Source organism: Jaculus jaculus, chromosome 19, assembly GCF_020740685.1.
Source record: "Jaculus jaculus isolate mJacJac1 chromosome 19, mJacJac1.mat.Y.cur, whole genome shotgun sequence".
NCBI classification, from domain to species: Eukaryota; Metazoa; Chordata; class Mammalia; order Rodentia; family Dipodidae; genus Jaculus; species Jaculus jaculus.
Genome location: NC_059120.1, coordinates 36,009,526 through 36,032,433, shown reverse-complemented (window position 1 = coordinate 36,032,433; position 22,908 = coordinate 36,009,526).

Sequence of the window (22,908 nt, the reverse complement as noted above, 5' to 3'; positions counted from 1 at the left end):
AACAACTCACTGGAAGGTATCCCATCCCTGCCACTGAAAATTTTCTAGTAACAATATATGGCTCCTGAGTGTTCCATTGTCCAAAAAAGTAGGTTTTTATATGACTTATTTATATCCTTTTAGATTTTGATTAGTCTACCCTCCACCTTTTCTTTACTCAATCTCTTCCCCTGACCTCACTTAGGCCTTTTCACCCCCATTTATCTGTTCTTCTATTTACATATATACAAAACCATCCTATTAAGTCCCCCCTCCATCCCTTTCAGTTCCCTTTATATCTCCTTTCTAGTTTACTGGCCTCTGATACTGAGTTTTATTCCAACTCACATAGAAGCCTAATTATTTGTAGCTAGGATCCACATAGGAGAGAGAATTTGTGATGTTGAGCTTTCTGGGCCTGGGTTATCTCACTAGGTATAATCTTTTCCAGATCCATCCATTCTCCTGCAAATTTCATAACTTCATTTTTTCTTTACTGCCGACTACAACTCCATTGTGTAAATGCGCCACATCTTCGTCATCCACTCATCACTTGAGGGACATCTAGGCTGGTTCCATTTCCTAGCTGGTGTAATCCCAGTTACCTTTGGGATGGTTTTGGTGTCAATTATGCTGAGCTCCTGCTTGGGTCCCACTTTGCTGCACTGTGGGCTCAGGTAGGCTGGCTGGGTGGCTGGATCTCTGCTCTGATCGCCTGTGCTGGGCGGGTGCATCCCCTCACCTGGTTCTTCCTGCAGCTCAGGCCGAGCCTTGCGGCTGGGCCCACATGGATCTGGTGCTGCCCCTTCTGCCTGCTTCTGTGGGCTCTGGATGCTCTGAATCTCTCCTACGGCTCTGTTGCAGTTGATAATTTCTTATATACCTCACTTTTTATTAGAAGAGTGTATTTTGATGATTTTTTGGGGGGGGGAGGATTTTTCTCCCCTAGGCTACTTTGGCATGGTTCCTACACCAGCATCTTAACCTGAAGTCCTGGTGCACATTTTTAATCCCAGCACTTAGAAGCTGAGGTAGGAGGACAGCTATGAGTTTGAGGCCACCCTGAAACTACAGAGTGAATTCCAGGTCAGCCTGGGCTAGAGTGAGACCTCACCTCAAAAAAAACAAAAAATAAAAAATAAAATAAATAACTAAAACTTTGATGTTGTCTTTCCACATTTTTGTTTCTTACTCAAATGATTTTTATAATAAAATTATTGTTTTGATTATAAACCAGTGGCTTACCTTAAGAATTGTTCTTTGACTTTTTATTTTGTTGCTTCTTTTACTCAAAATCTATCATGGCAAGGTTTTCAGAAAAGTAAGCACAGATCTAGTTCATTTTTTAGAAAATACTTTATTTATTTGAGAAAGAGAAAGAGGCAAATAGAAAGACACAATGGGCGCGCCAGGGCCTCCAGCCACTGCAAGTGAACTCCAGACGCGCGCCCCCTTGTGCATCTGGCTAACGTGGGTCCTGGAGAATAGAACCAGGATCCTTTGGCTTTGCAGGCAAATGCCTTAACCGCAAAGGCATCCCTTCAGCCCTCTAGTTCGTTTCTGGAAAGAGCTATATGGTGTTACATAGCATGGCTAGACCAGAGTTTCTTGATTGCTTTGATTCCTCAGTGTTATAAACCATGGTGCCACATCTTAGTCCACTCAATGAATGGACTTGAGTAGTTTCTACCACAAGGAGCAGGCTGTGACTTTGGGACACAAAGATACGTTTTAAAAAAGACCATGGTCCAGCCAGGTATGGTGGCACACACCTATAATGTCAGCATTTGGGAGGCTGAGGAAGAAGGATCACTAGTTTGAGACCAACCTAGGCCATACAGGGAGTTCAAAGCCAGCCCGAACTACACAGACTCTCACTGTAGCCCATGCTGGCCTGGAATTCACTATGTAGCCCAGGCTATCCTCGAACTCCTGACCTTACTTGCTCAGCCATCTCATTGCTGAGATTACAGAACTGTGTTACTGCTGAAAAATATATTTTTACAAAAATATTTTAGGGCTGGAGAGATGGCTTAGCAGTTAAGCGCTTGCCTGTGAAGCCTAAGGACCCCAGTTTGAGGCTCAATTTCCCAGGATCCACATTAGCCAGATACACAAGGGGGCTCATGTGTCTGGAGTTCGTTTGCAGTGGCTCGAGGCCCTGGCGCACTCATTCTCTCTCTCTTTTTCCGTTTCTGTCTGTTGCTCTCAAATAAATCAATAAAAATGAACAAAAAAAGAAAAAAACATTTTATTTACTTCCATGTGTGTATGTGTGCGTGCGTGCGTGCATGCGTGTGTGTGCGTGTGTACCAGGATCTCTTGCAAATGCTCACAAACACCAGAAGCTTGTGACACTTTTTGCATGTCAGGTTTATATAGGTGGCTGGAGAATTGAACCCTGGCCAGTAGGTTTTGCCAGCAAGTGCTTTTAACCACGGAACCATCTCCAGCCCCATACTTTTAAATCATCATTTCTCATGCTATGAGCAGTTACCACTGAGCAAATTGACAGAAATCTATTCTTGCAGTTCTTTTTTTTTTTAATTATTTATTTATTTATTTGAGAGCGACAGACACAGAGAGAAAGACAGATAGAGGGAGAGAGAGAGAATGGGCGCACCAGGGCTTCCAGCCTCTGCAAACGAACTCCAGACGCGTGCGCCCCCTTGTGCATCTGGCTAACGTGGGACCTGGGGAACCAAGCCTAGAACCGGGGTCCTTAGGCTTCACAGGCAAGCGCTTAACCACTAAGCCATCTCTCCAGCCCTATTCTTGCAGTTCTAAAAGCCATCGGTGCGGAGTGAAGGTGTGAGCACGGCGGCTCTCCTGGCTCCTCTGGGGAGGTTCTCCCGGCCCGCTCAGGATGTGGGTGCTGCAAGTGCTCCTCACCTTCCAGGAGCACATACACACACACACACACACACACACACACACACACACACACACAAACACACATATATATATATATCCCCTGGGGAAAGAGTCCCAACTCAGCTGCTCCAGCAATCTCCCAGAAGCCCGTCTCAGGCCTTTCCCAGCCCCACTGCTGTGTCTTCTAAGAGAGTGGATTAAATATCTCAGTGCCTAATGGGGGCCCTTGGACTGCTCCAATCTCATCCTTTCACCCGCCAAAGCTGTGGGTGAGAACATGAAATGATGCAACCACCAAGGCAGTTTATTAAAATCACCCCCCTTTCAGTCCAGCCATTCTCCTCAAAACAGTCACCTAAGAGAAAAGAAAGCAAGGATCTACACAGAGAATTGTCTGCCAGTCAGTGTCCATACTGGCTTTGCGAGAGTCAAAAGCTGGAAACAACCAGACTATCTATCCTCCGTCCACTGTAAATGAACTCCAGACACATGCACCACCTTGTGCATATGGCTTATGCTGATACTGGGGAATCGAACTTGGGTCCTTAGACTTTGCAGGCAAGTACCTTAACCACTAAACAATCTCTCCAGCCCAGACCTAGCATTTTTTACATGGGTTCTGGAGCTCAAACTCCAACTGAGCTATTATCACAGTCCTAGCATTTTTTTTTTTTCAAGGTAGGTTCTCACTCTAGCTCAGTCTGACCTGGAATTCACTATGTAGTTTCAGGGTGGCCTTGAACTCACAGTAATCCTCCTACCTCTGCCTCCTGAGTGCTGGGATTAAAGGTGTGTGCCACCACACCAGGCAGCCCTAGAATTTTTAATTAAGGTAAGGACATGATCAAGTCTCCAAAGATCTCCCAGTTATACAGAAATGGAGAAGACTATAGAAATAGGGAAGCCAGCCATGACATAATCATACATGGAGCCAGGCAAGAGAGGTGGTCTAATTTATTTACTGTGTAGCATTTTGTGGTGGGGTATGTAATTTACCCCTTTTATCAGAGAATAACATCTAATTTTTGTCCAACTATTAGTATGACAAAAATGCCTCAATGTGAGCAGCCTTATGATTTTTTCCAAGTAGTCACATGGGGCAATGTTTAGTGAAAACGCACAGAAGAAATTGTTTAGTCACAGAATCTGAAATGCCTTCAAGTTTACTATTTTCAAACTGTTCTTGCCAAATTCATGGGAAAAAATTCCTCCTGTCAATATTTTATGAAACTTAGCATTATCCTACATTTTAATAAACTCATACTATTATCAAAAATTTTAAACCGTGATAGGTATGACACATTCCTGTTTTTCTACAGTGTACTTCCGAAATTAACCAGCAAGGTTGTCCTTTTACGTCCCGTGGGCCCTGGGGCTTTCTCGTTGAATTTCTAGAGAACCATTCATCTCATTCTTGTTAGCTTGCCATTTTTTTTTTATACTGGAATTCTTTGTCACCTGTATGCTTTACAAAATACTTCCTACCTGTGGTTTATTTTTTCACTCTGTTGTCTGGTACACCGAGTTCTATGGGGTGTTTGTTTTCTAGTGTAAGTGTGACATGTCTCCACAAGGGTAGTGATTGAAAGTGGAAATCCTATTATCTTATAGTTCCGGAGGTCAATGCCCAGGACAACTTTCACTGTGCTACAGTCAGGGAGTCGGGGGGCCACCTCCTTCTGGAGGCTCGAGCAGGTGTGCCCGGCTGTTGGCACTGTGGTAGCACACTGGTGGCTGCAGAGTTCACGTTCGAGAACTGTGAAACTGAGTTACAAATCAGTCTCGAGTGTTAAGTAAGTGTATGATTTGGGGTTGGGATGCATTCTTAGCTGTCTTTGCTCACATGCAGCCTGCTAGAGACAGGTTAGACACAATTTCTTTGCATCTTTTCCAGCTTCTGAAGGATACTTACATTCCTTAGCTTCTGGTCGCTCCTCTGTTTTCAAAGTTTTAGCCATAAAATCTTAAAATCGCTTAATCTGACATTCCTGGCTCCTTCTTATATGGACAATGGGTCAGCCCAATTTATTTTATTTTTAAAACTTTATTGACAACTTTTGTACATGTAGACAGTATACCATGATCATAATCCCCTCCCCTGACTCTTCCATTTCCCCCTCCCAAATGTCTCCTCAACTGAATCCTTTCTTCTTTCTAACCAGTCTTTTTTAAAATTTTGATGTCATCAGTTTTTGTCTCCTATTATGCAGGTCTTGTGTAGGCAGCATCAGTCACTGTGAAATCATGAATGCCAAAACCTCTTTGTGTCTGGAATACAGTATTGTTAGCACTCCTCCCTTCCCTTTGGTTCTTACATTCTTTCTGCTACCTCTTCTGAAATGGTCCCTAAATCTTAGAGGGTGTGATAGAAAGGTCTCAGTACTGAACACACCACTACCATTTCTTCTTGGAACTTTGGTGAGTTTTGAATCACCTCAGTAGTCACCACCATCTAAAAAGAGAAGCTTCTCTAACCAAAACTGAAAGTAGCTTTAGCATAAACCTAAGTGTTTAGAGGGAAGTTTGGTGGGTATAATGTATGCATTTTGCCAGACAACAGCAGTAGTTTCTCCCCTAGGACTTATGATCTCCCCAGCAATAGGCTTTTGATTAAGTTTTTGGTAGGCAGTGGGCATTAATTCCCTCCCATGGTGTGGGCTTCAAATTCAATAAGAGAGCAGTTCTTTTCCCCATAATAGACATTTCACCATTGCCCAAGTTGACACATTTGGCCAAGCTGGCCAGCCCTCAAGCTTGTAGGTTAGCTGTTGGTTAAAACTGTTGATGACATATCTCCTCCATCAGGCTGCATAGCTCTTTCCAACATCATCACGGCTAGTCAACAGGGAAACAGAGAGACAGACAGGAAGGAGCCAGGGATAAGATATATTTTGAAGGCATGCTCAACAGCATACTACTTCCCCTAACTAGGCCCTATGTCCTAAATATCTACCATGCCCTAATAATGCCATCAAATAATAATTCCATCAATATATCAATCTAGTGTTGAAATCACAACTCCCATGATCCAATCACTTCCAGAAAGCTCCATCAGCTGCCACTCAAGCCCTTAGGGACATTTCACATTCAAACATAGCAGTCCATAATATTTCCTACCTCACATAAGCACTGGCATTTTCAGAACCTATTTACTGAGCACTAATTATGCTAGAAAATATCCCAGAAATTATGCTAGAAGCAAGGTTTTAAAAACTGAATAAGAGTTGAGAAATGGTGGCTCACACCTATAATCTTAGCATGAAAGAGACTGAGGCTGGAGGACTGTCGTGAGCGTTAGACCAGCCTGAGTTTAACATGTAGTAAGTCCCAGGCCAGCTGAAGCTAAAGAGTGAGACCCTATTCAACACAACAACAACAGGGTCTGGATAGATGGCTTAGCAGTAAAGGGGCTTGCCTCCAAAGTCAAAGGACTCAGGTTCGATTCCCCAGGACTCATGTAAACCAGATGCACAAGGTGGTGCATGCATCTGGAGTTCATTTGCAGTGGCTTGAGGCCCTGGTGTGCCCATTCTCCTCTCTCTTGCTTTCCCTCTTTCAAATAAATAAAATGTTTTAAAAAGACAATAACAGCTGAGTATTATTAGCTTCTTAGAGAGAAAGATAGAGAGAGAGGGAGAACATTGTGTGGTGCTTAAAAGTCTTAGAGCAAAATTAGCTTTATGTAGGCCCTCGAGATTGGGAGGATTACTCATATTCTGTGGAGCTTCAACTCTCTGATTTATAACATGCTAATGTCAGATAGTCTAATGGATTTTGCAATGATTAAGAGGTTATTAGTATTTCTACTTGAAAAATAAGGAAATTTATCTCTTCACATAAAAAAATCCTAATGTTACTTGGTTGTTTACTTTGTAATCAATGGACACATGGACCCAATTACTTTTCACTTCTTGGTTTTAACATTTTCATATGTATCTTTGCTCTCAGACCAGTTCCTTCTGTTATAGTTTTCATGCAAAATATTCCCTGCAGGCTCACGTGTTTCAACACTAGTCCCTGGTTGGTGGCATTATTTTGGGAGGCTGTGGGGCCTTTGAGATATAGGACCTAACTAACTGAAGCGTGTTACCCGGGGGGGTGGGGGGCGTGAGGGTTATGTCTGCCTCTGGTTCCAGCCGGAGCTTTCTTCAGCCTGTCTTCCAACATTTGAAGAATGTTGGCTGTAAGTTCCCACTGCCCCTGACAAAGCCACTCCCATAGTTTGTGGCACCCAGGTGCTTTTGGTAAGTATTTCCCCTTCTCCCACTCACTAGGCTTTTCTTTCTCTTTCGTTGGCTAGAACTGCATTACATGTCCATGCTGAATCTAATCAGGCAATGAGAAATGCGATCATAGTAATTAGTTTAGTCCAAGAGGAATATATCATCTCGAGTTACTAGAAAAGGCAGTAGACAGTCACACAAAATTAGGGCTTTGTCAGTCACAAAGAAAGCAATGGGTTGCTTGGTAGGCAACAGTCGCACCTCTATGGGGCTGCTGTATATGTTTAAGAAGATAATTCACATGCAGCCCTTGGAGAGATATCTGGTGCATGGAAGAATTTGGGTACACAATTAAGTCATAAACCTAAGCACTGTTTTAGCTTATATTTTTCTTATTATGTCCAATGATAGATGCTAACAAGTTGTCCTTGGGAGTACCAAGGAAGAGCTCTTAGCTGGTGTGGAGAAGGTAATGGAAAGGTGAGAAAGGGGGAGAGACAGTCAGGGAAGTCTTCTCAGAACTAGGCTATCTTTACCTAAGTCTTGAAAGGTAGCAGGTTTAAAACAAGAGATCTGGGCTGGACAGATGGCTTAGTGGTTAAGGCACTTGCCTGCGAAACCAAAGGATCCAGATTTGATTCCCCAGGACCCACGTAAGCCAGATGCACAAAGTGGCGCATGCATCTGGAGTTCATTTAAGGTGGCTAGAGGCGCTGGCATGTCCATTCTTTCTCTCTATCAGCCTCTCTCTCTCAAATAAATAAGGAGACTAAGAGGCTGGAGAGATTGCTCAGTGGTTAAAGGAGTATGCTTGCAAAGCCTGGTGGCCTGGGTTCAGTTCCTCAGTACCCACATAGGGCCAGATGCACACAGTGGGGCATGTGTCTGGAGTTCATTTGCTAGAGTAGTGAACTGAGGAAACCTTGCCTCTTGGAGTCACAGAAGGACAGTGGGATGGCATGTTGATCTTAAGCATGTGCCAAAGTTTATTATCTTGCTAAGATGAACTCAGCAAGGTGATAAAAGATTGCTGGCTCAAAGAGGAGTTAGTTAGAGAAAGAACAAAGCATATCTATTAGCATGACTTGTTTTATTCATGCCATGAAGCTGGGAAATGTAGTATGTCCACTGCTGGGTTCTGGAGGAGAGCTTTCCCCCTGAAATGAAAAACAGGGAAGGTTGAGGATGGGGAAGTGGGAGGGTTGATATTTATCCTGAAAGCTGGAGGGAAACTCTGCCAAATTGTGGGACTCATGTTCTGAAACCAAATCCCTTTCCCCTGGGCCCAGAAAACTCTGCCATTAACTCCTGGAAATTCTGCAAACCAGTATCATGTTTCATGTTGCAAATCATTCCTTTCATTGCAGTAAACTCTATACTTTTAAACACATCCATAAAGAGAATGATGTGTGTAATCTGATGTTATCAAGAACTCACAAATGCCAAGTCTTTCTTAGGTATTTATCTGGAGTCAGGAACTCATGAATCCAGGCTGGCCGTGAACTCCTGATTTTCCTGCCTCAGTCTCCTGAGTGCTGCTAGGATTACAGGAGTGTACCAACACCACCATTGCCTTACACATATCCCATGTACCTGAACTGGTTTTGTCAAGTCTGAGGCAGGACCTCTTACAGACCAGTGGCTGCTGGCTCCACCCGTACTTCCCTGGGCAGCTTTCCTCTTGGGCGGCAACAACCAGAAAGTACCTGAATGGCAACAGCATGGACCTCAGCACCATGTGCTCTAGGCCACCAGGGCAGTGCCTTCTGAACTCTCTCCAAGAACAGGCAGCATGCCAAAACAGAATGTTCCGGTCTGCTCCACCCAAAGGATAAAACCACCAGGTTGTTTGGGAGCAGCAGCCATGGAGGGAGGGAAGGTAGGTAAGTGCGCTTCCCAGGCTGCCTGCAAACTGAGAAGGAGGTGCAAATGCCTCCCCACCCTGCCTGGGGCTACGAGCCCTGTGTCTTGACAGCCTTCTGTCCTCGCCTCTGCGCTATGCCACATGAAGCACCTTATCTTTTGGTGTAGTCAGCTCCGAGGAGCTCAGGAGGGCATCATCCTCCGTATAAAGCCCTCATGTGGCAGACACTGGGTCAGCAAGGCCCCAATCCCCTCTGTTGACCAAAGGGCCACAGAGGCAAAGGAAGGTGAGAGGTGTGAATTGTTGGAGCCAGGCAGCCACCAACATCCTTGTCCCACCTCCTGCTATGCCCCTTCCCCACCTCACCCTCGGGCAGCACCACATTTCTTCCCACAGCCCACCCCCAGCAAGCTGCGTCTCTCTTTGGGCCTCTGTCCCTGACTGCTCTGGCAACTCTGCAGTGTAAACTGGGATTGGAGCTCCTGCTGAGCACTGTGGCATGGCCGGTCCTACTACATAAGGCCCTGGACTAGCTGCTGAGGTCCAAAGATGATTAACACTGGAGACAACGGCAAACTACACATAACAAAGAGTTTAGGAACTCCGGGTAAGTTAGGATAACAGATACATCCAGGCCATGGGCACCCAGCATGTCCCCTGGGAGAGAAGGGAAGGCTTCAGAGAGGAGATGCTGCCAGAAGCAACGCTGAAGGAATTCCAGAAAGAGGCAGCAATGGAAACTAAGGCTGCAGACAGGAAATGGATTCACAGAGAGTTCTAGAATTGTATTGTGGGCTGGGCATGGTGGCACACACCTTTAATCTCAGCACTCAGGAGGCAGGGGTAGGTGGATTGCTGTGAGTTCGAGGCCAGTTTGGGACTACAGAGTAAGCTGCAGGTCAGCCTGGACTAGAGTAATTACCTCAAAAAAAAAAAAAAAAAAAAAAAGGATTGTGTTGTGGTATGTTACAGAAGATGTTTCTGCTGAAGGACTAGGAGGAGGCTCTAGAAAGCCCTTTAAGTTAAGCAAAGAGTTGAGATTCTTCTGTAGAAAGCAGGGAACACAAGAAGGGTGTTAGGCAGAGAAACTATGAGCTTACCTGGCTGTAGAGCGGAGGACAGACGTCTTCGTGGACATACTGGAGAGTGGCCAGGAGGCGGTGGTGGTGTCAGAAAGAGGAGTGTGGGCCAAGTCAAGGTCAAAAGGACAGAGAAGAGGAACACATTCAAGACACAAGCGATCCAGAGTAATCAACCGCTCTGGTGGCAGCTCTGTGGAGTGGGAAATAAGTGGGCGGAATTTGGAGTGATTCTGAGGCTTCTGGCTCAAGTCACTTATGGGAGAGCCAAGAGAGCCATGTCTTTAATGGAGAGGACGGTGTGGGGATAGGAGTAGATCGTAGGGGAAGATGAGGAGGTCAGCCTTCAACCATGTAGTAAGTTGGTGACCCTCAAAGAAGATGTTTGCACACCCTAGTTCCAAGAACCTACGAATATTATTACTGGAATAAAGGTCTTTGCAGATATCAGTAAATGACTTAAGATGAAAACATCATCCTTGATTATCTGGGGGCAACAGTGTCTTTATAGGAGGCACTGAGAGACAGGTGTGGAGGTCACACTTATCCCAGAACTGAGGAGATAGAGGCAAGAGGACTGAAACTTTTAAGGCCAGCTGGAGCTGGATGTCATGGAGCACGTCTTTCATCCCAGCAGTCAGGAGGCAGAGGCAGGAGGGTTGCCATGAGTTGAGACCAGCCTGAGACTACATGGTAAATTTGAGGTCAGCCTGGGCTAGAGTGAGACTATACCTAGAAAAAACAAAAAGAAAGAAAAAGACCAACTGGGCTACATGGTAGGCTTGAGGCCAGCTTGGGATACATAGTGAGACCCTGTCTCAAAAAGCAATGTCAACAACAAAGGGACACAGAAGAGTTGAGCCACACAGGGGAAAAGGCTATGGGAAGTATATTAAATTACAAAAGTCCCCAGCAAAGGAAGCAATCACCAGAGTGAAGAGACAGCCTGCAAACAGGAGAATCTTTGCCAGCTATTCATCTGACATGGAGCAATAGCCAGAACATAGGAAAAACACCAAAAATTAAATGTCTAAAGAACAAATAATCCCATTAATAAATGGGCACTTAAAATGAACAAACAGTATACTCAAGAGAAAGTACACTGGCTAATAAAAACAGGGGAAGAATTTCAACCTCCTTAGCCATCAGGGAAGTGTAAATCAAAGCTACATTGAGATCCCATCTCACCAGCCAGAAAACAGAGAGCATGCTAGCAAATATGGCAGCGGGGAGGGGTTATATAACATTAGTAGGAATGTCAATGCAACTACTAGAAATCACCATGAAGGTTCTTCACAATGCAAAATTTGAAGTACTGCATAACCCAGCTACATACCTGAGCATATATACCCAAGGAAACAAGGTCTATATACAATGGAGCTATCTGCATACCCATCGATTTTTTTTTTTTTTTTTTTTTGAGGTAGGGTCTTTCTCTACCCCAGGCTGACCTGGAACTCACTATGTAGTTTCACGGTGGCCTTGAACTCATGGCAATCCTCCTACTTCTGACTCTCAAGAGCTGGGATTAAAGGTGTGCATGTACCTGTTAATATATGAATGGTAAAAAATATATTTTGTATATATACAGTGTATATATCCAGCCATAAATAAGAACAAAATCATGTCACTTGCAGGAAAATGGATGAAACAAGATAAGCCAGATTCAGAAAGAAAAATATGGCACTTTTCCCCCTCAAATACAGACTCTAGTTTAAAAAAGGTGGGGGAGGCTAGAAAGATTGCTCAGTGGTAAAGGCACTTGCCTGCAAAGCCAAAGGACCCAGGTTCAATTCCCCAGGACCATGTAAGCCAGATGCACATAGCAAATGCATCTGGAATTTGTTTGCAGTGGCTGGAGGCCCTGGCATGCCCATTCTCTCCCCCCCCCATCTCAAATAAATATATAAATAAAATAAATAAAAAAGACATGAGGGGCTGAAGAGATGACTCAGTGGTTAAGCCACTTGACTACAAAGCCTAACAGCCTGGGTTTGATTCCCCAGTACCCACGTAAAGCCAGATGCACAAAGTGGCACATGAATCTGGAGTTTCTTTGCAGCAGCTAGGCACTGGTTGCCCTTCTCTCTCTCTGTTTCTCTTCTCTTTGTCTCTGCTTGCAAATAAATAAATAAACAAAATAACATGAAAGTAGAAGGGAGACAATCAATTTAGGAAGAGGAACGAAATCAGTGGGAGGAGTTATATGGCATGGTAATGCATGAGGGAGTAAGTAGGAACAAAGTAATTATATATATATCTATGAAAACATAATGAACCCCATTATTTCATACAATTAATATATGCTAATATGAAACTACTGGTCAGAGAAGCTAAGGACTCCTGAGAGCCACGGGAAGGTGACAGAAGAAGAAAGGAGCCACCTCGCCTAGAGAATGGGAAGAGCATGACTCCGGTGGTGATGGGCTACTGCGGCTGGAGGAAGCTGACACAAACATCTTTGTGACCATCTTAGTGAAAAAGCACAGTGAATAAGTTGTTCTAGAACTTGGACTACATAAGTGACAGTGAAAATTTAAGGCAGAAGAGATGCTCTACAGGGAACAGTGGGCCAAGCATAGAACTCTGCACACGTTGTATTTGAATTTGATGGAGGAACTTGGGAAGGGGCTGGGAAGGGCAAAGAAAAGGCTGGTCAGGAGGCTTGGGAAGAAGCTGGGTATGCCAAAGCACAGTGGATTGAGACCGCCTGAGCTACATAGTAAAGGCTTATCTCAAAAAAGTTTTAAGTTTGTTTATTGATAACTTCCATGATTGTAAACAATATCCTGTGGTAATCCCCCCACCCCCCACTTTCCCCTTTGAAACTCCACTCTCCATCATATACCCTCCCCCTCTCAATTAGTATCTCTTTTATTTTGATATCATCATCTTTTCCTACTCTTATGATGGTCTTGTGTAGGTATTGTCAGGCACTGTGAAGTCATGGATATCCAGGCCATTTTGTGTCTGGAGGAGCATGTTGTAAGGAGTCCTACCCTTCCTTTGGCTTTTACATTCTTTCTGCCACCTCTTTCACAATGGACCCTGAACCATGGAAGGTGTGATAGAGATATTTCAGTGCTGAGCACTCCTCTGTCACTTCTTCTTAGTACCATGGTACCTTCTGAGTCCATCCCAAGGTCACTGCCATCTGAAAAGAGAAGATTCTCTAACCAAAAGTGAGAGTAGCATTAATATATAGGTATGAACATTAAGAGAAGTGCTCACTGGGAAGTTTGATGAGCATAGTATATACATTTAGCCAGACAGCAGCAGACATTACAACCCTAGGCTCATGACTAACCCTGTTGTAGGTTTTCAGTATCAAGGATGTATTTCTTCCCATGGAGTGGGCCTCCAGTCCAATTAGAGGGCAGTTGGCTTCCCCCATAACAGATGTGCTACAATTACACCCGTCGGCTCATTTGGCCTGGCTGGCAAAATATAAGGCTTGCATTGTCTACTGTTGAGTATCTTCACTGGTGATTTCTTTCTTTCCCATTGAAATCCCGTGGTAAATGGGAAATCTTCATGCAGCATGGCTTCTTCCAGCTTTCTGTCAGCTGGTCTACAAGGAGCAGGTTTTCAGCTCAGCTCCAGCAGGGTTTCTCAGTGAACGTGCAGGCCAAGGATGTGGAGTCTTCAGCAGTAATTTTTTTAAGTATTTTGTTTATTTATTTACTTTTGAGAGAGGCAAAGAGAGAGAGAGAGAGAAAGAGAAAGAGAGAATGGGCATGCCAGGGCCTGTAGCCACTACAGATGAATTCCAGACACATATCCCACCTTGTGCACCTGGCTTTTGTGGATACTGGGGGATTGAACCTGGGTTGGGTACTGGAAACTCAAACCTGGGTCCTTAGGCTTGCACAGGCAAGGGCCTTATAGCTAAGCCATCTCTCCAGCCCTCAAAAAAAATTTTTTAATATTTTTAAATTTTTAATTATTTATTTGAGACACATACACAGAGAGAGAGAGAGAAGATGGAGAATGGGTGCACCAGGGCCTCCCGCCACTGCAAACAAACTCCAGATGCATGTCCCACTTTGAGCATCTGGCTTGCTTGAGTCCTGAGAAATTGACCCTGGGTCCTCTGGCTTTGTAGGCAAGTGCCTTATCTGCTAAGCCTTCTCTCCAGCCCTCAAAAAATATTATGTAATGTTCTAGTAATACAGCTGCTTAAAAATAATTTTTCAGTTTCTTATGAAGTTAAACAAACACCTACAATATGATCCAGCAATCCCACTACCAAATATTTTGCCTCAGAGAAATAAAAACCTACATCAAATCCAGGCATGGTGGCACATGCCTTTGATCTCAGCACTTGGGAGGCTCAGGTAGGAGGATCACCATGAGTTCAGAGACACATCCTGAGAATGAAGCAGTACTCTGCAGTAAGAATATGTGCTATAACCCTATCAGGTCTTTACACTTTGCTAAGTGAGGGGAACTGGACTCACACAGCTCCTGCTCAATGATTACACTTGCAGACATTCTAGAGGAAGTACCAGTGGGTTTGAGAACAGGCCAGAGGCTGTTGTGCTGGTACTGGTATAGCTGTGTGTTTTGTCAAAATTCTAAAAGGATGCATCCAGTGGTCTAGACTCAAGTGTTGTGCTAATACAAGCTACTAGCTTGTATTAGTAATAAAAAATGAGTTAGGGCTGGAGAGATGATTAGCGGTTAAGGTGCTTGCCTGCAAAGCCTAAGGGCCCAAGTTCGAGTCCCCAGGTTCCACATAAGCCAGATCCACATGGTGGCACATGCATCTGGAGTTTGTTGCCATTGGCTAGAGGCCCTCACATGCCCATTGTCACTCTCTCTCTATTAAATAAATAAAAATAAAATATTTTTTAAAAAATGCATGAATCTCCCCACTGAGGGAGATGGTGCTGTTCACAGCCCGTTTACCTCAGTGTTGACCTTGACTCACACACTCCTAGGAGATGACAGGGACCCCTTCTTTGTCCTTTCACTTGGGTGCAGCTCACAGTGTTAAGCTGTGTGACACAGCTACAATTTTAACCAGGTTTCCTGATTTTCACTCTTTTCTCCTTCTGTGTCATTATGCTGTCTGGAGTTCTGAGGAGAAACCACTGCTGGTCTGACTTTCTCCAGTGCCCCAGGCCATCCTCAACTGCCCGGCTCCTCCCGGGGGACTGCAACATGACTCACGCAGCAGGAGGGCCTGATCCGGCTGTGGGAAGACAATACATGCACAGCCTTGGTGACTCCAACAAGTCAGCCCCCTGTGACTTGCCCAAGAGCACCCCAGAGGCCCTGGGGATTCCCAGCCAAGAGAATTCCAGGCAGGAACAGCAGAGAAAGTGGAACATGAGACTTTCCCAAGCAGGAGTCACTGGAAGTGGGTGAAGGTGCTAGGCATTTAAATACTTCTGTCCATAACTGTGTATCAGAAGGGTCGTCTGAACCTGGCCTTATCTGCCTGTTAGTACAGCCTAGCATTCCCACTGGGTTAGCCAGATGAAGTGTCGTCACTGGGCTACATCATTGTGCCCATGCGCAGCTCAGAGACAAGGCTATCCCAGCATCTTTATTTGCACATAAGCAAATACACTTCCACAGAGCTTAATTATTTTGCCAAGTACTTCCAGCTTAAAAAAAAATAAAAAATGGCAAAGCAGGCCCAGGGCTGGCTCTTCCCAAGTACACAGTCCAGCAAAAGAACCATAAGCTTGCCAGGCACTCGGGAGGCAGAGGTAGGAGGATTGCCATGAGCTTAAGAACACCCTGAGGGTGGAGAGATGGCTTAGCGGTTAAGTGCTTGCTTGTGAAGCCTAAGGACCCCGGTTCGAGGCTCGATTCCCCAGGACCCACGTTAGCCAGATGCACATGGGGACACACTCGTCTGGAGTTTGTTTGCAGTGGCCGGAGGCCCTGACACGCCCATTCTCTCTCTCTCTGTCTCTATCAAATAAATAAATAAACAAAAAAAATTAAAAAAAAAAGAACACCCTGAGACTGCATAGTTAATTCCAGGACAGCCTGGACCACAGTGAGACCCTACCTCGAAAAACCAAAAATAATAAAAATAAAAAAATAAAGAAAGAAGAAGGAAGCATAGACTTATCTTAAGGATGCTTCCCTAACAGTTCCTCATGAGCAGTTGATTTTAGTAATACATCTTGTCATTTGTAGATCTTTTAAAATCAATTTATAGTCATCAGTTGAAACATTATCTCTGCTACAGGAAGCAAGCTCTTGGAGCATTGGCTTGTTCTCTGGAGCTGACCCCTTTCAACTTGCACTAATCAAATTTCTTATTTTTCTCAGATCAGAGGGAGGAATCTCTAGTCACACTTCTCACTGGAGTTGGTCACAGCCCCTGACCTAGCAACTGTGGATCTTCTCTGGTCCTATCCAAAGAGGGAAGCCATCAGGGAGAATTCATTTCTAGGCAGCCTTCAGGTTGTAGAGCCCAGGCATGCTTTCAGAAGGAGGCAGGTGTGTGTGTGTGTGTGTGTGTGTGTGTGTGTGTGTGTGTGCGTGTTTTCAAGGGAGAATGCAAAGCAGAATTAAATGAAGCTTTGGTTAAATTTAGGATTTTACTTTCTCAAAGGGGAAAGGCTGTAAAGTGTGACTACTGCTTTATTCCTCAGACCACTTCCCTGCAGCACATTTCCTTTGTATTCACCAGTTTCCAATTCACCTCACCCTGAATAATCCTGGTGGTTCTGCCTCCTGGAAGTTACCCCCCCCCCAGGTCCCTGGCAGCACCCCAGCTGCCACCTAGTCTAATTACCTGCCCATGGAAGCCAGAGGAGCCTGCGGTCCCAGCTGGACGCCAGCTGCCTGAGAGATGGAATATTAAGACATTTTCCTTTCTTGGGAGTCCTCATTACTTCTTCCTGGTGGTTATTTTTAGCTGCATCTAAGCCCCCTGGTTAGTATTCAGGGCTGGTTTTACAGCCCCGAGGAGAGGCGCGCTCGCCAGTTAATGCTCCTTCCATTTGGTCCCCCAGAAGCGAATAAATCAACTGGTGGGCAGGCAGGCTGCTCTGCTGCGGACATGTGGAAAAGAAGTACTTTGGAGACCCATCTGAGGAGAGGGCGACAGCAGCCAAGGGAGGTGGAAACCACGGTTTCTGTCTGGACTGCCACCACTCTGTGAGAGCCGGCGAGTGACTCCTTGACTGAGCCACGTGTCCTTAAGTCTGTCTGGGACGAGGATGCTATAGAGATCTTGGGTCTAAAATAGCAACAGAGCATGACCAAACCCGAGCCTGTAAGAAGCCATCTTGAAACAAACCTGGCGCCTCTCCCTTCCTTTCTTCAGTCGGCCTGGCTTCCCCTTTCCGAGGCTGCCGTTGTCTCACTGGGCGCCCTGCCTCAGCCTCCCCCCCTCCTCCACTGTCCCTGGAGTCAACTGTCTTCCGTGGGCCTCCCGCAGGCGCTGCCCGTGCTGGGGACCCAATGCAGAGGCAGCCGCAAAACCTGTGGGGCAAGCGATGCCTCTGCTCAGCCTGGGTGACACGAAGCCGTGTGGAAGTCCCATCCCATCCCATTTAATCAGCGAGAAGAGCACTAAAATATGGCCCCTGCTTTCCTTCCTTAAGCCAGCCCAAAGAATGCATGGACCACCACTTTTCTAGAAGCTCACCTTGCTTTACAGCCACATCAAACAGCCAGCCACCTAAAGATGTCACTTCCTCACCTTGCTTTCATCGTGAGCATGCTAACAGCTGCCTAGCCAAAGTTATAATCATTAAATAGCATATCTTCACAAATGTAATTTGGCCCACTGCCTTGAACCTCGTAGGTGCCTCTTCTTATTAGCCCCGGCTTTAAATCCATTAAAAGTGGCCAACAATTGCTGAGGACTCATTGCCAAGTGGAGTACTATATACACGGATGCAAAGGGCTTGGCAATCAACCACTATATTCCCTCTTCACAGATTAGTGTTGAAACTGCAGGAGGTGAGGAACTTGCACTAGCTCACAGTGTACGTGTGAAATTGAGAACTGAAGCCTGGAACAGCTTTCTGAGGCCAGAATCCACACGCACAGCCATCTACTATAAACGTTCTCAATGTATGCATCTTTGAAGGTTGCACTTACCTAAAAAAAAATTAAGTGTAAATAATGTATTTTGATTATAACCATCTACCATTGCTGTCTCTTCTCCCCTTCCCTCTTTCCCTTACATGAATCCCCTCTTCTTCCCAAATAGTCCCATCTCCAATTTGATATCATTTTATGCCCCCACCTCGTGTATTTGTGTGACCCACTGAGTTTCATTAGCGTAGCCTGCAAGAGCATGGGTGGGGAGTTATTCACCAGAGCATGTGCAATTGACCAGTGGCTGTACCACTGCAGAAAATGTCTCCTGTCCTAGAAACCATTAACCATTAACTGCCAAGCCTTATGCCCTCCATCATAGGATGTTGATTGGCCCAATATCATACAAGGATTGAAAGTTTTAAAAAGATGTACTTATTTACACATGTGCGTGCACGAAGGCATGCCAGGGCTTCTTGTCACTGCAAATGAACACCAGATGCTTGCACCACTTTTTTTAAGTAAAATATTTTTTAATTAATTAGTTTTGTATCAGCAAATACAGTCAGTTTGGTACCATTATTAGGCTCATCTACCCCCTCCCCATTGGTCCCTCCTTGTTGAGGTAAATGGGTCGTGCATTGTGGAGTTAGCCCACAGTTATGGGTAAGATAAATGTCTCTGCATATCATGACCCAACACGTGGCTCTGACATTCTTTCCACCCCTCTTCCAAAATTTTGGTTTTTTTTTTTGTTTGTTTGTTTGTTTGTTTTTCGAGGTAGGGTCTCACTCTAGCTCAGGCAGATCTGGAATTCACTATGTAGCCTCAGGGTGGCCTCGAACTCCTACCTCTACCTCCTGAGTGCTGGGATTAAAGGCGTGCACCACCATGCCCGGTACTTGCACCCCTTTTTGCATCCGCTTACATGGCTGGCTGAGGAATTGAACCCTTCTCTCCAGCCCCATCCTCCTGGACCTTTAACCACTGAGCTATCTACCCAGCCCCCTGTTCTTACCTTTAAAATTAAAATTCCCATGAAATATACCAATCCCCCTCAAGAAACTCCAGTATATTGTAATAGTTACTTTATCGATGAGGTGAAACTGCCCACTCTCTTGCTCACACCTAATGCTTTAGTGCGCGGCCATCCGCTCTGCTTCGCACTCGGGAGGCCTAAGATGCTCTTCCTCCTCAGATGCTGCGCATGCAGCTCTGCGTTCACTCTATTTCAGGTTTAAACTCTCAGATGGCCATATTCACACAATTTTTCTCCAAGCTAAAGCAGCTCCGAACCCACCTGTCAAGGTTCCTCAGCACTAAGGCAACAAGGCTGGCCAAAGGCTTCCTCCAAAGCCTCCATTGCTACCAGTTTGTGTAGTGCTGTTGAGAGCTGGACCAGCACTGGACTCCCCTCAGCCTTCCCTGAAGACAGAGTTTCCACTGGGCTGGCCTCTGACCCCTGCGTGACCAGGTCACAACATGTGGTCACTTCTGAAGTAAGTACAGAGCAGAACAGGTATGTGATCGTCAAATTCGGCTAACTTGTGACACACTGCAGAGTAATCGTGTGTTCACCTTTGAAAGGTTCCCAAGGCTTCTCTGAAGACTGAGGGGTTATTGGTCAGGAATGCCTTAAGGTACAATTAAGATAACGAAACTGGGGACAAAGACTTCCCAGTAGACTAGGCGGCTGATTCTGCAAACTGTTTGGATGGGACCAGTCCAGTCCGGCTGAGGCCCTGGCAGCCTGACCCTGCCTTACCTCCTTATTTACCCACCTTACAAAAGGTGGAGCCTCTTAATAACCCTGCCCAGCTGCTGCCAGGGAGGGTTCTGTAAACTGCTGCTGTTAGACAAGGATCAGGCAGAACTTAGCCCAGTGCCCCACCTTTAGGGCTTTCTGGGCAAGCAGGTCATACTCGACGTTGGCTGCAGGTTCCTGCCCCTCCTTCACTGAGTTTTGGAGCTACAGCAAATGTCATAAACCCTCTAATGCTGGGGCTGTGTTTTATTGTAACCATAAAGAGCACCCAGCACCACAACAGGTGCACCTGGGGCCTTGGTTAAATAATAAATGCAATCTGCTTTTGTTTCCTATTCATGCCCACCCGCCTGCAGTCCCTGGGCACCTGCGGTGAGGGTGGAGCAGCTGAGCAGCGCCCCAGGGGGGAATGGCTCCTACAGGATCTGGAGGGAGTGCTCTGACCTTGGCCTCAGGGAGAACAGCGTGGGCAGGTCTTCCACACCTATGTGGCCTGAAGATGTGCAAACACGGGTCTCCCAGCTGTGGGCCTTCCACAGGCTGCTCCCCACATTTGGGTGCTTTCTTTCTTGTGAAATGAAGGCTACATTATTTTGGAAAATTCTAATGAGTAGATGAATTAGATAGGAGGTTCTGGGCCTGTGCTGCTTCTGTCAAGAATCTGGCCTGTTGCTGAGGCTGTTTATAAAATCTACTCTGAAGTCTGTCTTCGGGTACCCAACCCCCAACAAGATGCTCCTACCCAAACAAACAACAAAAATTACAGAAAATAATGATGGCAAGACTGGAGAAACTGGAACATTTGTGCACTGTCAACGAAAAGATAAGCTGCTTTAGCCAGTCTCGATTCTGGCGTGAAGAACTGAAAGGGTTGTTTGCATGCTGGTGTTCACGACAGCATGATGGGCAGTGGCTGACATGGAGAAGCAGCCCGTGGCCATTAGTGGGTGAGGGGGGAAGCAAGCACGATCTACATGCAGCGCAAAGTACTGTTCAGCTTCAGTTTCATGTTATGCATGTGTGTGTGTGTGTTCATGCGTGTGTGTGTACAAGCACGTGTGTGCATGTAAAGGCCAGAGAAAAGCCATCCACCTTGAAAAAGGGTGTGAGGGGCCCTATGGAGGCTTTGTCTGAGGGGGAAGTTTCCTCCCTCTCTGGTCCAGTTTCCTCACCTGTAAGTTGGAGAAAGCTGGGAGGACATGTCGAGGTGTGACAAGCAGTCAGGTGTGTGAGTGGATACCCCACCACCTGCACGCCCTGGTCCCCACCTTGCTGCCAAGCTGGTAAAACACTTGGAGCAGTCACACCGCTGCAGAGAGGGGCAGATTGGTAGACACACCGAAATGCCCTGAATCATGTACTCAACAAATGCTTCCTGAGCACCTAGGGGCCGTGTTACCTGCCCTCCTGAAGCTTGCAGTCTACCTCACTGCACATACAGGAACAGATGACAGACACCCCACACATGAAGGCCAGACAGGAAGTGGCCTGTGTGGACCAGCAGGTGTGTAGACCTGGGTGTGGCAGGTGTGTGCTGGGGTTGGGCAGGTGAGGCTCAGGCAGAGCACAGACTTTTGTTCTCCCTCATCTACCCGTGACTCTGGCATGCACCAGTGCCTGCGTAGAGTAGGTCCGTAAATATTTGTTGAATATATCATTTAACAACATTCAGTAGGCAGCCATCAGTCTCTTTAAGGAAGACTTTCAAAGTTGTTTTGAGCAGAGATCTAGCAGGATGGGCTGTGAACTGTCTAATCTTTTCCTTAACAAATGGGCTAGAGCCTTGGTGCTTTGGAGAGGTTTGGGGAAATAAAAATTCTCTTCTACCTAGGCTAAAAATAAATAACTAAATAAATATTAAAAAAATTCCACTCCACAAATGCTTCAAAGCCAGCTTTCTGGGCATGGTCCCTGGTGAGGAATGTTCTCTTTGTTAATTCTTCTAATCCTATTGTCTCTTGACACACCCCTGTGTTCCCACAGTTTTCTAGGGAGCCATCTCTCTGTTCTGTTGCTGGAGGGGTTGTTGTCATTTATCCAAAACCAACAGCTCAATACGGGTGCATCCTGATGACAAAACCAGGCCCAAGGCTTGGGTGTGGAACTTCCCTTATAAACCAGGCTGTCTCCGGGGGTAGCTAACTGGTACACCTGCTTCAGCTCTCAGAGGTTCCTAAGTCCTCCCAGTCTAACTCTACACTCTTGCTTTTCCATAGCATGACTACTTCCTGGATGTCCCCAAGGGTGATCTTTGTCTCAAGCCCACATCCTTAGGTGCATGTGTTCTCTTCACCCTGCTGCCGGGGCCTTGTGTGTGAACCTGAGCCCCAACATTGACCAACTGTGCAATCGGAGGCTGTGTGAAAAGCAGAGGCAATGTCTATGCCATCTTCTGAAGTTGGACTAAGGTAGAACGAACATGCAGGGTAGATGCTCAGCCAGGATTGGACGATTTCTTCTTCCAGGTAGTCATTCAGTCACAAATTATACTGAGGAGCTGGGGAGATGGCTTCGCCATTAAGGTGTTTGCCTGGGAAGCCTAAGGACCCACATTCCTTTCCCTAGCATCCATGTAAGCCAGATACACAAGGTGGCACATGCGTCTGGACTTTGTTTCACTATACCTGGAGGCCCTGGTGTGCCCATTCTCTCTCTCACTACCCCGCTCTCTCTCTTTTTCTTTCCCTTTCTCAAATAAATAAAATATTTTAAAAAATTTAAAGTAAAAAAATTATACTGAGTATCTGAGTATGGGTTCAGTGCTGTGTTGAGCCCCAGGAGACACACAATGTGGTGTCCTCCATATGGTTTCCATACATGAAGCCTACCAGGCTCCCTTCCTATGCTACTTTTCCACCTGAGAGATGAAACAAATACAGAAAACAGTCAGGTAACCAGAGAAGACAGCGATGGTGGCAGAACGAATCTCAGAGACACAAAAAGTAGTTTGCAGCTCAGTGGGGTGGATGGCCGTCAGAGACAAGGAGGCCTTGGCCTTGGGAGTCAAGAGACATGATAGAGAAGACGGGAGAGAGGGATCCGCTGCCACTGCTAGCGACTGTGGTTGGAGTACTTGCAGTTTTGGTCAACATAAGTGGGACAACT